Here is a 14,335-nt window from a genome sequence, read left to right as displayed (position 1 = left end):
CATCTGAGTGACTTCAGACATTTCCCAGATATCTTGGCATTATATTGCATTATTGCCTTTGTTCATAAGATAGTGTAACAGAGAGAAACTTGGGGGAGGGGGCAAGAGAGCGGCTGGAGAGTGGGAACAAGTACTGAGAGTGACTTGCTACTCTTCAAAACACACACATACCATGCAGAGGGAGAGCTGCCGCCCCAGAGCTTTCAGAAGGTCAGCGATCGGCCCTTTGTTGGATTAGCCGTGGTACGTGTTTTCAGTCCGGGACAGCTGAGTTGCTGAGGCTAAAATGTATGATTGATTCCACTACGGAAGGTTCTCACACCTAGAAAAAAGGTAGTGCAGGAGGGGAGCCAAAAAGTAAACACTGGATCGTTTTTCTGAAAGCACAAACGGAGACTCTGAAAGCAGAAGCTCTGCAACTACAGTGTCTAGGGGCACAGGGAAGGGATTCCAGCCACTAGGCAACACTTCCTCCAGCAAAAGCGTTTGGCAAGTGCATTTTCATTTGTGTGCTTAAAATCAGTTTCGTGCTTTATGTGTAAGCTAAGTTAAAAATGACAGGCTTGTTAAGAATATTGATAGGATCCCAGTCTAGTTTTTTGGTTAAATGATAGATTGGCAACCATGTAATTGATGCCTAATGTTTCCAATTCTGCTCGCTATTTTGAAAATGAAAACAGTGCCCAAACTCTTAACTTTTCTATACAGTATATGAATCAATCATTTGACTTTTCCTAATAATTAGATATTTTATTTTAAAAATCCACACATTGCAGCTGGGCTTTTTATTTTAATATTTGTAAAAGCAAGGTCCTAACAAGCAGTCTACTCAATAAGTTCACTTTTAAAATAAAATTCAATGATGGAAGTGTAAAATATCAGAAGATAGCAAGCATAGATACAACATATTACAGCCTTGCTTAACAAGGAGGAAGGAATTAAAAGATGGAAGATTCTGTGTATTGTGTACTGCAGGCAGCACTGCTCATAGCAATTCCCAATGTAGGTGAGTTATCTATAGAGTTTCCGTAGATTTATGACTTCTAAGGCCAAGAGATGAATTTCTTCTGGTTAATTTTCCTTGTTTGTTGGTGATCAAGCTTCCTATCATTTTATTCCACCAAGCTATGGAGCTGAAAAGCTTAGAATTGCTACACCTGTGCCTGGCTCTATATTTACATCGGCATTTAATCTCACTTTCACTGAAATCAGCGACTTTCTGGTAAGCAGAGCTTTACTCACTGTTGTTCTGTTTGTTTTGTTTTGTTTTTTCATCTGATTGAAAAGATGGGCTCAGGAGGCTTACTTTATCTGTGTCCTTTGCGTGTTTTATTCTTAATTCTGCAGTTTCTATTCTCTTACATTCTCAATAAGTGTAACACCACAGTAAAAACTATACATGCTACAAATAAACCACAAAAGATGTTATACTGATAAATGTCTTGCATTTCCAACTGCAGTAATATGAGGCCTGCTTTATAATTCATGCATTGGGGATTTTGTGTTTATTTTGAAGCCTCTGACATACGCTTACTAGACAGTAACAGAGAACTGCATAACTGAGACTCTTAAGAACAGTGATGACAGATCATTTTTTAAACCTTGTGGGTACTTCCAGACTGAGACCTGTCTAGCATGTTGTAAGAAATACAGTATTATAAATCATGCTGCCCTACTTAATCACCGTGGCTTACCCTAATAACCCTTGAAAACCAGTTCCACTACTGCTTGGATGGTAGCTGGAGTGATTGTAGTACTGTTGAGAACAGCAGGGTAGACTGGCCTGCATGGGGAAAGCAACACAGTTCCCGTGCCACTTACTGCTGTGGCAATGCGGAGGGTTTCTGAGACGCCAAGTAAGAAATCTGGCTAGGAAACCCACTAGGCTAATCATCTCTGTGTGTGTGGTGTGGGACAGAATAGGGTCAGAGCCTACTGCAGTTCATGGATCACAACAATTCTGTGGATTTGCTTTTGTGTTTGCTACTTAGAGTTGTATTCCCTCCCACCATGCAAAATGTTTTTTTATTCTCTCTTTGCATAAGAAGAAAGTTTCTGGACCCACAGCATTTGGTGAGTTTCCTAGCAACACCATGTTTTGGGCAATACAGTTAGTTTTTCTCATCAGCATGCCCAAAGCAGATGAGCAACTATGCTCTTGTCTTTTCATACAAAGAATTATGGGTTTTGTAATTAACTTCTGGTTTTGTGTGAAGTAGTGCTTTTTGCATCTTATTTCTCATATTAAAATGAGATGCTGTGAACATCTGTGAGGTGGTCAGCTCCGCAAATGTCTACGAAATGCCTTTAAAAATGAACATATTTAAAAGGGCATAATATTTTACCACATAAAATGCTTATAAAAATGAAAATCACTCCATTTCACTGCTGTTTCTTTCTGTAATGTTTGGCAGCTGTTATTTTAATGAAAGGAATTTAGAAAGCAAGAACTATTTGATACTTGACTAAATGTCTTATCATCCTTTACCCCATTCATTGCATCTTCATCCAGCAGAATTCATGGTAATTCCATTACGAATAAGAAGGAAAAGACAAGAACTTCTAGCTTTAAAACATAATTTGTCCAAAAGATATCATATTGAAGTATTGATTTTAAATGGTATGTACTACTTTAATTTATGTGCACTTATTAAAGAGCCACTGTTAAACAGTGGCTACAAGTTCAAGCAAACGTAAGTGTTACGAAAGACATCCGGATTGTGCAGTGATTTAAAAAAAAATTGATTCAGAGCAGAAGGAAGAAGAAGTCTTGACGCCAGTTCTGTGGCTTCAGAAAATTCAGTGAAGTACGATTCACAGAATGGGCTCAAACATCCCAACACAATCAGTATTAATGTAGGTGAGAAGGCTCCCTGTGTGATGCCAAGGAGAGATGTTTGAGAGAATTACCAGTGTAAGGTTCTGAGGAAGCAGCTGTATTTTAAAGACCATAACTCTCTGAGGTACAAACACTTCAACCAATAAAACTGGCCTCTACCTATGATTCCTGGTCACTTTATCCTAAAAGTAAGCATTACTAAGGATCAGACAACAAGAACTTAGGAGAGTTCATATTTGCATTTAGGCACATTAAGCCTTACTTTGGGTACTTCAGTCCTTTGGTGGATCTGTCCATTAGCTTTTTTTTTTCTTTTTTTTGTTAGCCTACGTTTAAAATGACAATAATATTTATGTTTCATAGAGACCTGTAATTTTGAGGTTGAAATGATATCCATTTCTACCATCCTATACATATTGTAAGGTAAGATGAGGGATGATATGCCAGTTTGTTATGCTGGGTAACTCTGGTAATTTGTGGAGTAAAAACAGGTTTGGGGTTTCTTTAGCACAGTTTTCTCACCCCCCCCCCCCGAATCAATCTGTACTCTCTGTGCTTAAAAAAAAAGGAATATTCTGGTCTCATTCGCAAATGAGTAACTTCAGAGAGATGTGTSTGCATCCTATAGCTGGTAAGGGCAACCTTCTGGTAGTGAGTCAGAGGTGCTGCCAGGGTTCCAGGCATTGCCTGCCTGCCCTCCTGCCTGCCCGCCATTTCTCAGAGCCTAGGCAGAGAGAAAGTGCCAGAGACGCTTCGCTGCTGCTATTTTGGGAGACACTGAAAGATGCATCAGCAACAGTTGGAAGCATTGTTGGTCTTGCTGAAATCATCATTTCAAAGCTACAGCACAGATTATTGTCATTGTTTTGCTTTCATACTGCGTTTTAAAGAAGCCCTGAGGTAGCTGGTCCTGTGATCCAAAAATGTCACTGTTCTATCTCTTGTGCAGTGATTTTTTTTGTTTATTATTATTTTTATYTTTTTTTCCAAGCTCTGTTTTAGGCATTCACTGGGTGTCAAGATGCATACAACTGGAAGAGAGAGAAAAGTACTGATTTAAAATTGAAGCATAAAATGTCTGGTTGATGCATTTTTTAAAAAGTTACTTAAGAACATAAGGTATTGTAAAGTATTGCTAAAAGGGCATATGTATTAGCTCAACCACTGTGAAATGCCAAAAGCCTGGGTTTGTGACTCTAAGATGCTGTAAACAAACATGGTGGTAGATGACACTTTCAAAGCCTCTAAGCAAAATTCAGTGAAACTAAAACTCAGGCACTTCTGTATTTATTACTTACTTTCAACGTATTTAAAAGAATGAACTGAGTCAAAAGTAAACCATATGTATCACATGATTGTTGCATATTGCCATTATTAGATCAATGGGTGTACCTAGGTATTTTCTGTTGTTGGTTTTCTGCTGTGAGCTGGTACCTGCTAAATCCCAAACCCTTTAGCAAGCATTGTGCATGTATATACCAAGAAAGAAAAAGAGGTTAATTGGATCAGCTAGGTAATTCAATGGAAAACTATATCCCTCAAAAACAACAACAAAAAAACTTTCCATTGGATAACTTTACTGCTCCCACTTCTCTCTCCCCGTACAATCACTAGATCCAATGCAGGGAATAGATTAGGGGAGATAAACTTCTGGCAGGGATTCACATCTACATAGGTTTAGCTTTGGCATGGAGTGACCCCTTACAACTTTCTTTCAATTTAGGAATTTAAAATTTATTTTGGAGTACATTTTCTTTTTTCTTTTGTATTCTGAGGTTTCTTACTGTAGTCCAAACTGAACCTTGAGAAGAATGAATAACAGTGTGCATCTTCATTGATTCCACTTTGACTTTTGCAGAAGGAGGCAGTTACCTTTGTACTGAATTACTATCCCTGATAGGAGTCTGTACCCTTCTCTACATTACAGCTAGTTTCTTCCCCCTGATTGCCATCTGCATAAGAATGTCATTATTCTGAACTGTTGCTAGTGGATGATGCTTCTGAGGAGTATCCCAGAAGGAAAGGGAAAGCAAATGAGCAAGAGTTTCTGCTTCCACAGTTTATATGGGTGTGTAAATATTGCTGGGTAACATGACTCACTGCACAGCTTTATGAAGTAAATGGAATTGTGTTAGCTTACACAGCAAGCGTAAACTATTTTCCATAAATAGTGATACTGCAGTTTATCTCTAATGACTCTGCAGAGCTAAATTTAGAGAAGGATCTAAAATTTACTTTCTGAAAAGTAGCATTTCTTTACAATTTTCACCTCGCCCCCCCATAGAACCATTTGGATGGTGGGGGAGAGAGGGGGCATTGCTTGTGTATGCTCCTATGTGTTTCCTACTGCAACATGTAAATGTAGTGTACACACACAGTCAGGCTTTTCATGGTGAATGGTAAAGTATGTATGAAAAACAGCTGGCGGGGGTGATTTAATAATATCTGTGCTAAATTGAAAGCAGTGTACAGAACTAAAAACTCAGAGTATACTTTACATTTTAAATTGCCTTAAAAACAACATAGAATGTGGTCAACACCCCCCCAGTAACTAAGATAGACCTTTTGGGTCTTCCTGCTTTACACGAAGGGGTTCTTTTGATTCCTCTTCACGGTTTTAGCAGAACAGTCTGTCTGCTGCTGAAAGAAGAAAAGTTCCAGCTCCAGGCAGTAGAGGACAGTAATACGTGGCTCACTATTATGAATCAGTTGGCTTTGGGTTTTTTTTTGGTTTTTAACGGTACTGTCTTTTTATGTGTTTTACTTTATTTTCTGGCTTGTGGGATGATCACATCTCTGAGCTCAAGTGCCCGTCGTCTTTAGTTCATATTCCCCTCTTCCCCCCCGCCAATATATCCGCTCTAATTGTGCCCAGAGTTTTGGCAGGGCCTGACTGGATGGCATGTCAGCCTTGGCTCAAGTTCGCTCTGAGATTTGGCCTGAATGCTGTGAGAGCTGACTCAACATGCATTCACAGCTTAAAGGGGACGAAGTCTACTTTRTACAGCGTCTGATACAAGCTTTTAACCTCTGAAATGCTGTTCCTGTCTATTGCCCTTCGAAACCACAGCTGCTGTTTTTCACAAGGATTGTTACTGAAAGGATGGTGAGGAGTAGCATATAGGGACTGGCCTCCCACATCATTACTTAGTTGATAGTTGCAGCCATGGTATCGCTGTCCGTGGGAAAACAGCGTGCCCTGTTTTTAGCATTCTTCTGCTTGTTGTTTTGGAAGTGCTGGAGAAGCCAAACATGTTTTCCAGCATTTTGTTTTGATAAGAAGTCAGTATTGAATGCTTTATAGGATGATGCCAGGATTCTACCCAGATCCTGACTATTTTAACATGACCTGCCTTATATAGTGGCAGGAGAGGTGTTTGGTACAAAATGTGCTCTCCCTTCTATCAGTTTTTCATCTAACCTTTCCTTGGTTCAAGCTTAGAACTGACTATTGCATTCCCTTCTGTGCCTCTTTGTTAGTTATGTTAGGCCAACCTCTTGGTCGTCAGTAATGTTGGCCTGATCATTTAATGTGGAAGGTGGAATTTATACAGTGAGGTGCACTGCTAGTGGCTGAAATATCATTCGTGGATTTCAGTTCAGATGAGGCTAGTATGACTAAGATAGACCTTCGGCTGATGTAAACTCATTAAAGTCCTGGGGAGATTTCCTTATCAAGCTAAAAAAAAATGTGTGATGGAATTATGATATGAGAAACTCACAATTAAATCTTCTAAGTAATGTAAAACTGGAAATTAAGGCTTGATGAAACTTTCAGATATTATCTAATCAATAGATTAAAAAGTATTAATTATATTTGAACCATTTCTGATAAGTATATAGTTGCTTATAAGAAGTTAGGTAATGACGGGGATTCCACCATCTACCCACAGAATCTGTTCCACTATCTTCATTCTCCCTTCAACGTTTTCCCTGAATGTCTAGTTTCCTAGTTCAATTTAAGCCCAATTTCTGACTTGGTCCACCCTGCACATGGAGAACATTGCATCTCCTTGTCCCCCTATCTCTGCTATCATGTCTCTCTCCCCTCAGTAAGAAGACTGCTCTTTTAAGCTAAAAATTAGTATCATCAGCCATGCTTGCTAGACTGATTTTAATTCCTGGAGTTGTTTTCTTCTGGATTGTCTCCATTTCACATCTTGAAGCATTGTTCCTAACCTGGACAAAATATTCAAGCAGAAGCTTTAATCGGTGCTAAGTAGAGGGGAAGGTTTGCTTCCCATATCTTACATACAGGAGTTCTGTTCATACATCTCGGTATGTTTGCTTTTTTCACAAGAGCATGACAATGTTGACTTATGTTCAGTTTGTGATCTGCTGTAATCTCAGGGCCTTTTCTACAGGCCTGCTGGTTAGCCACTTGTTCTCCTTTGTTTGTGCAGCTGACTGTTCCTTAATAAGGAAAAATATTAATCTGGATTTATCTCCTAATTATTTTGGACCATTTCTTCAACTTGTCTACATTACTCTGAATTCCATTCCTGACCTCTGAAGTGTTTAGCCGCCCTCCAGCATGCAGTTTTAAATTATACTTGTAAGTATTTATAACTGTATATCTGTATGATGGAATAATGTCTGTGCTTGCAGAATCTGATTTGAACAGCCTTCCATAGTGGTATTATCAATTACTTTGAGCATGCATCTTTTTAAATCTCGTCTCTTGCATTTCTATTATTTTGTCCAGACAAAGTTTGCTGAGCTTGCTTATGCAACTTGCATGTAAGGAATGTCAAATTTTCGCTCAAGTTAAATGATATCTACATTTCCCCTATCCATGAGGCCTGTTACACTCGTACAGTAGTAACGATTAGTTTGACATGATCTGTGCCTAACAAATCTATGCGGCTGTTACTTATCAACCTATTATCTTCTAAAAATAGTTCATGTGTTCCAGTATATTTTTCCAGGAATTGAAATTAGACTGACTGTTCAGTGTCTGCCCTGTGCATGCTCTCTCCTCTCCCCCCCCCCCCCCCCCGTTAATTTAGGGACCTTTTTTTCTGTTTTTCCAGTGTTGTGAAACCTTCTCTATTCTATGAGTTTTTTAAGATAATCAGTAGAGGTGCTGAGATAGCTTCATCTGGCTGAATACTTCAGAGAGACTATTAGGGTCAGCTAGCTAAAAGCAAAGGCATAATTTTAAGTAAATGGTTTTTCTTGTGCCCCGCCTCCCGCCCCCCTCCCCCTCCATTCTAGATCAAAGTTTTTATTTGTTTTTTTAACATAATTAAATATTAAGCACTTCTTGGTCTTTTGGCTTACTGCCTTTTAGCAAGCCGGTCCTATTGTTCATTGCCAATTATAAATAATTGGCTTATACTTCTATCTTAACTACCAACAATTGAATCTTTTTATGCCCTTGTATGTAGGGTCATGAGTCTTCCTTTATAGGATTTTCTGTCTCATGTAGATTTCTGGAGGCTAAGCCAAATTGTCTTTCAGTAAACTTAATAGATTGAACAGGTCAAATATAAGTACATTTTCAGATCTAGATTTTTTCCCATAGTTCTTTACTGAAAACTTTCCAAACTTTAAATATGCCTAGAATCTAAATTCACTGAATAAATGTCAAGCATATATTGTACATACTAAATCTGAGCAAAGCTTGTAAATGACTTGACCTGCACCACTTCCTGTGACTGTGGTTACCCCACAGCAAGTCAAGTATGTGCAACTGCAGCAGAAACCAATCCACATAGTGAGTGATGCCAATACTGGAAACCACAGCAGTGTCAAGGTGGACTGAGTGAACCAATGGATGGCACCAAGTTGAACAGCTGGATGTGTCCACCGTCCTTCCTAGCACAAGTCTCAGGTACTGCCTTCTTCCTTTGTCCTCTTTCTGTCCATTCTCCCCAACTTGTAGCATATTTTCATAGGATGCACCAACATGACCTTTATTATGTCTCTCTCGTTTGCAGCCTTAGGTTGCATCTCAGGTTTTCTTATTCCATATAAAACAACCCCCTCCTAGGAATCTGCCTATAGACTTTGTCTCCCTCCTTGAAAACTTGCCTTTACTTGAGGCAGTAGGAGAGGCAGAAAGGGGGAGGATGCAAACGGTCTGCAAGATGAGAACAGGGAATTTGGGGGRTTTTGTGGGTGAACTTTCAGTGTGAGTGAGCTTCCAGCTTGCTGAATGCACAGCCAGTTCCAAACTCCCTGTAGAAAGAGGCAACAAAATTAACCTTATGCATAGACATCCAACAGAACTATTAGAGTACAGTTCAATCACTGGTGAAGCCTCAACAGGGAAATTTAAAATGTGTGGTTAGCGGGTGACAAGTTGAGGTCCAACTTAAAGGTTTCTTCATAGGCTTATCAGAATGAAAGGATTTTTCAGTTGGTTTGGGCAAAATGATTTTTTAGCAGAAGAAACCAGTGCCTTAAAATGGAATTTTGGAAGAGGAGTTTATGATAAATTGAGAAGAGCCAAACTGACCCCACCCTGTGAATTTCTATTCAGTGTCTGCTGTTATGTTTATGCACAATGCACTATTTTTTGTTTTATGCTTGCTTTTAGAGTGTTCTTTGTATTGAAGTCCTATAAGGGCTTATGGGCTATCTTTATTTAAGGTGCCTGAAACGTGGTGGGATTTAGTAAAAATGTGATTCCATTCTGAAAAGGAGCAAATGCTGTACTGTAACCTGTTTGCTGTTGCAAAATGCTAAAGCAAAACCACGAAACAGTTTAATAAATTATATTKTTTCTCCATAATAGCGGTGGTTACTTCATCAGCCCTTCACCTTTATTTGGCATTGGTGCCTAGTAACTCTTTGTTCTTTGCCTGGACCCAGGTCATCAGCTAGTATAAATTAGCATGGCACTAGTGAAGTATGTGAAGGTTTTCCAGGTGCCTAACAGCGAAGGGCCTATTCCCAGTTAAACTAAAGGAGCAATTACTTACTGGATCTGATGTCCTCTAGCTGTCTGCATGTACCTCACTATTCACTGTTCTGTTCCAGAAAAACAGTCCTACTGAAGTGGCCACCTGTGAGGTTCTTTGCTTCCCAACTAAAAGACTTCTGTAAACCAGATATTTTCTTTCTCTACTTCAGTAATGCAGGCTTCCACAGAACTTTAGGCAAAGGAAGGAGGATTTAAACACAGCTGTTCTGGTTGCGTCTCTAGAACACCTGCACCCACTGTGTGATTGAAACTGGTACTAAACCTTCTGTATAAATTACCTTTCCAATGCTATGAACAAGCATGGTTTGAAAAGCTTTGTCAAATGGGTGGTGGTGTGTTTTTGTTTTCCTTCTTGCTTTAGCAGAGTGTCCTCTAAGCATTAGTCCTTCACCTGTTGGAAATGCTGTAAGTGGAGCAGTAGTGCTTTCTGGAGGTAAGCTGCTTCTGTGGGAAATGGTACCTTCTTAAGAGGCTCATGGTAAGTAATTCAGAAGCCTCTGGACCTGTAGATGCTTATTCATCCCAGTAATACTCTCAATAGCTCTCGAAGGCCACTCTCTTATGCCTCCTACTAGAAGACCCTATTCTGTGTCTGTAACTTTTGTCAAATTCCTTTTGCTTTGGGATGCAATTTGCCAGATCATCTGTCTCAGACTGAGTCAAGAGTCTAATAGAAATGAAAACGTGTCCTATAATGTACACGTGTAACCTTATTTCTGGTACTTCTTAAGTACTTGCTACGTAGTGTTAAGAATTTACCCTTTGTGATTTATTACTTTAAAATTTTCAATCCTTTGTTGTCTGTCTTTCATTAGAGAGAGTTTTCTGTGGGTTGTTTTGTCTTCTTGTTGTTTTTAAGAGGGTGATTCTGTTCGCATTGCCAGTGTGAATTTTAACTTCCATGTCTGGATAGCTTTTATCAGYTGTGCTAATATACTGAGTAAAGAGAATGAAATGGCTCTTCAAAAGCATGAAGCAGTAAAGGCCTGCTTTTAAAGTTGTTGAGCACTCACCTTTTCTATGGATTTTAGTGGTATTTACAAGAGCTCATCATGTCTAGAAATCTGATTATACTTTTCCAAAAATTACTTCCAGTAAATTTGAACTGATATAATACTGGGACTGCATGCAAACAGTAATAGAAGTAGTATAAAAAATCTGTTTGCACAAAAGCAATTATATTCAAATATGTCAATAAATTGATATGTAGACCCAGTCACCTGAAATACTTTACAAAAACATAACAGTGTCTTTCATAGAATAATTCAGGTTGGAAGGGACCTTGGGAGGTCTCTAGTCCAATCTCCTGCTCAAAGCAAGATTAGCTACAAGATCAGACCAGGTTGTTCAGATTTTATCGAGTTGGGCCTTGAAAACCTCCAAGAATGGCTGGTTTTATTTTGTGCTCTCTCCTAAGATTGTAACTTAACGTGCATGTATTGTTTCTTCCATCTACCAACTAACTTGTTTATATAAAAATACTTGCTACTCGTATACTAAATAACTTTCAAAGCTAGTTCCTTCAAGAAGTTTAGATTACCTAACCAGGTTCAGTTAAAGTTTTGAGTTATTTCAGTTTAGCATATGCTCAGCCATGATCAAGGGAGAATGAATAATTTTTTCCCCCCCACAAAGCCCTTCTAATAATGGTCAGGCTGGACTTTATAAGGACTGCTCCAAAGCCTGAAAGATACTGACTTCTTGAAATCTCTTAGTTTCTTCATAAGCTTTTCATATCAAAGAGAATACTTCTGTCTAATGAACAGAATCTGAAATATGTAACAGGCTATTTGCATACAGGATTTAATCCARTAAATGCCTATCTGTGTTAGTTGTTTGAGAGGATTCTTCAGAATGTATTTCCACTGAATTATGTGAGGCTACTCATATATCTGAAAGCTCCCCAGCTGTATAAATATTTGCAAGATTGATAATACAAATGTTCTGCTAATAGAATGGACAATGAAAGACATGCTAGTTGTTGAGAGAGTAAAAGGATTAAGGATTCCTCCTGATTAAGGAGGAAATAATAAAATTCTTTTGGAAAGTTCAGTTAAATAAATGGAGGAAAAAACTGTTGTAAACTTGAATTAGGACCATGGTTAAAAGGTTGTCCAACAAATTCAACAGACTTTTCAGCTACATACCTACCACAGAAATTCCTGTCTTAAGAAATACATAGTTCCAAATGGTTTCATTTTTAAAAAGGCTTCTAAAATAAGTTCTTTAAAATTAAAAAAAAAAGTCCAGTTTATTATGGGCCATGTAAGAAATCAGTAATTTCCTTTCTCCTCCCTCTGTTGAAGCACAAGTCACTGACTACATATTGCAAGTTTTAAACTACCTTTTTATTAGAATGGATCCTTTGACAGATCAGTCCATTAAAAATATTTCCTACTGAAATACCCATTTTAGAAGCTAAAGCTAAATACCCATTTTAAAGCATCCTGAATAGTAAAGCTTTTAGGTTGTGTTTACAAACTCTCTTCACTTCATAGGAGACCCCAAAAATGCTGCTTAGCTTTCTTACCAAATATTACCCTTTTGTCATCAACTGGAGTCTTTAAATTACTTTATGATAATGGATATTATCGTTTTAATTTTAAAAAATAGAAAATTCTGTTTCAAAAGTGATCCATTTCCCTTCCTTCCTTCTATTACTGGGTCTTCATATAAAGCTTCTTTACTTCTTACAGTATTGTACCTAAATGTTATTTCTGAGGAAAGCTGAACTCTCTCTAGCCCCTACCCCCATTTCCTACTAAAAACATTGGAGAGTAATAGAAAGAACTTTAACTTTATTGAACTTTATTTCTTTCCTAAAAAATGACTTTATTTAACAATATCTGAACCTTTTTGCAGGTTTTTACTTAGTGAAACTGAGGCACTGTGTATGTGTGTGTGTTTGTAAAAGGTGTTTTCTAAACTCAACAGCCTCTCTAATACATGACATCTTTTTAAAATTGTTTTTTACACCCTAATTTTTGTTAATTGTGGATGTGGAAAAATACCAGATATTGTGGAAACATTTCACTTCTGTATCAATCCATGAAGTGTTAAGCTTATTCTCTCCTGTAGTGAATTTGATGCTAGGTCTAGCTCAGCTAGAGAAACTTGGAGTTAGGGGAGAGTGTAGATGCATCAGGTGTTTTTTCTGGGTTTGGGGTTTTTTTTAAGAGCTATTTCCATGCTTTACTATTTCAATTGGAAGAGCATAGCAGCAAATGAATGGTTTTGTTGACTTTGCTCTACTGAAGACTGTAGTTGGGCTATATATATAAGCAACTGCCTCTAATGCAGGTGTTTAAAGTACCTGGAGAAGGAAATACAGCATGCACTTTTTTTTTTTCTTCATAGGTATCACTTTTTAAAGGAACACAGGGGAAAATATACATCTTTTTAATTTAATTTCTCTTTAATAGGTATCTGAGATTTGAATATGTAATGGGTTTTCTTGCATCATTTAGGAGTGAGTGAACTCCTAATTCAATCCATTGGAATCATGAGGACTTGTTAGGGGAGTCAGGCCATTCAGTGGTTCTCTTGTTTATAAATTTTGACATGCGGAAAAACAGTATGAGGGCACTTCACACAATTTGGATTTCTTGCACAGAAGTTGTATATCTTAAATGTGTGATTCTCTTTGGTCACATCTGAAGCCTTTCCATTTCAGAGGTATCTTGTCTTAAGGTCTGTCCACCTTGACTGGTATTTTGTGCAAAAACCTTTTAACCTTCTTTTCCCCCCTAATGGTGCCAGAAAAAAAAAGAAAAATCTTTTTAAAAAGCCAGACTGTGCAGTTTCCTGTTCTGGTGTAATGAGGTTCCCTGGACTCCTGCTCTCTCTCTCTCCCCACCTCTGTTCCTGCAGGACTTGTAGTATAATGAGCTGGAGGGGTTCTTGCCTTCCAGTATCTTAAGCAACTGCCAAATTTAGGCTAGTGAGTGCAACTCAGATTAGAAGTGTTGTTCAATCTCATTGAGTTCCTTTGTGCCTCTAATAAGAAACATAATTAAATTGCCTGGGGCCATTCTCCAGAGGCTTTGTTTAGCTGCTCAATCTCCCTGTGCTGGACCTGGCGCTGATCCAATCTGTGAAACTTTTTCCCTTCCATCTCCATGTGGTGGTGACATGTAGTTTGCAGGAGGATCCAGAGGAGAAATTTGACTTGACCAAACCCTTCTGTATCTCTCTGTGCCTGTTGCTGCTGCTGTTCTTAATCTTGGAGAAAGGAAGTTTAAGCTTGTCCCTTTCTACAGATGTTAGTGAGTGTGGTGGATATATGCTGAGGGTCAGGGATGAGGATCAGCCACCTTTTATGCTCCTTGTAGGAATTAAACAGCAGCTGCTTGGTGCAGGAGCGTAGTTAAGCAGTCATCCCCGTGCCTCCCGAATCTAACTGCAAGGAGCCCTTTCTGTCACACCCTGACCTGAGCCTACCTGTTTATATAAAAACCCACCTGTTACGTTCTTTAGTCATGTTAATTCAACTCGTGATTTATATCCACGTATGCGAATGGGTGATGGGTCTTTCAACCGCTGCCGGTTCTTCAAGTGCATCCCGG

At 38.6% G+C, this 14,335-nt stretch overlaps 1 protein-coding gene across 1 annotated transcript in view; it reads left to right on the top strand.

The window, feature by feature from the left end:
* Positions 1-9,737, top strand: part of SLC17A5 (solute carrier family 17 member 5) — a 47,391-nt gene extending 37,654 nt beyond the window's left edge. The window contains exons 14-15 of the transcript XR_003257534.1: positions 7,355-7,394; positions 8,517-9,737. The gene's annotated coding sequence lies outside the window, so the exon portion shown is untranslated. The remainder of the gene's footprint in view (positions 1-7,354; positions 7,395-8,516) is intronic.
* Positions 9,738-14,335: the final 4,598 nt, after the last annotated feature.

This window comes from Apteryx rowi, unplaced genomic scaffold, assembly GCF_003343035.1.
Source record: "Apteryx rowi isolate R43461 unplaced genomic scaffold, aptRow1 scaffold_84, whole genome shotgun sequence".
Lineage (NCBI taxonomy): Eukaryota > Metazoa > Chordata > Aves > Apterygiformes > Apterygidae > Apteryx > Apteryx rowi.
This window is presented reverse-complemented; position numbering and strand designations above follow the sequence as displayed.